The following is a 788-nucleotide window of genomic DNA, read 5'->3' on the forward strand; positions in this document are numbered from 1 at the left end:
CTGGCCGAGCACTGGTGCCAGCCCCAGTGCTCGGGAATCTGCCGCCTCGTGGGGCTTCAACTAATGTGACTTGCATCTGTAATTTATTTTTAAAAGGGGATTCTTACTGTCTCTCTCTCCAAGCTGCCTGCTGGCTGCTCCTGGATTTTCCAAGCAAAGGGAAGGGGAAGAGGGGTATGAATAAAATATCATCATGACAGCTTTTATATATATACATGAACCCGCTCCACCAGGCTGCAAGCTTCATTTTTAAATAAGAAGCTCGACTCCGTTCCCAAGAGGGGAGGAGAACGTGGCGGGCTTTTAAGAGAAGGGACCAAAACAGAAGAGCATTTTCCTCTTCCATCACATCAGACTGGAGCTGGGTTAATTACGCTTCTCTGTCCTGATTTAAGCACGGGAGCTTATTCAGTACAACTGTTCCTTTATTAATGAATTGCAACCCAATTTTAACCAGAGGAAGCTGGCGAGGAGGAAAAAAAGAAAAAAAAAGGAAACCTTTTGCCAGTGTGCTCTGTTTGCCGCTGCCTTTCATTTACATAACTTCAAAGTGATGCATTTTTTAAATCAACCTATTTTCGGGTCTGGCTGGACCGCATGGGTGCACGGACATCCGTGCGGATGTGCCGCCTGGCATCTCTCAGTGTGCGCCCATTGCTGCCGCAGGGTGCAGCACCTCCTGGGCATGGCCGGGATCCACCACCCCGCTGGGCTGGGACGTGGCTCTCCTGCACTCTGCCACTGCCCGAGATGCTGCTGGCTCGCTCGGGCGTGCGCCGCCGTGAGCT

Source organism: Pygoscelis adeliae, unplaced genomic scaffold (genome assembly GCF_000699105.1).
Source record: "Pygoscelis adeliae isolate BGI_AS28 unplaced genomic scaffold, ASM69910v1 Scaffold94, whole genome shotgun sequence".
Classification (NCBI taxonomy): Eukaryota; Metazoa; Chordata; class Aves; order Sphenisciformes; family Spheniscidae; genus Pygoscelis; species Pygoscelis adeliae.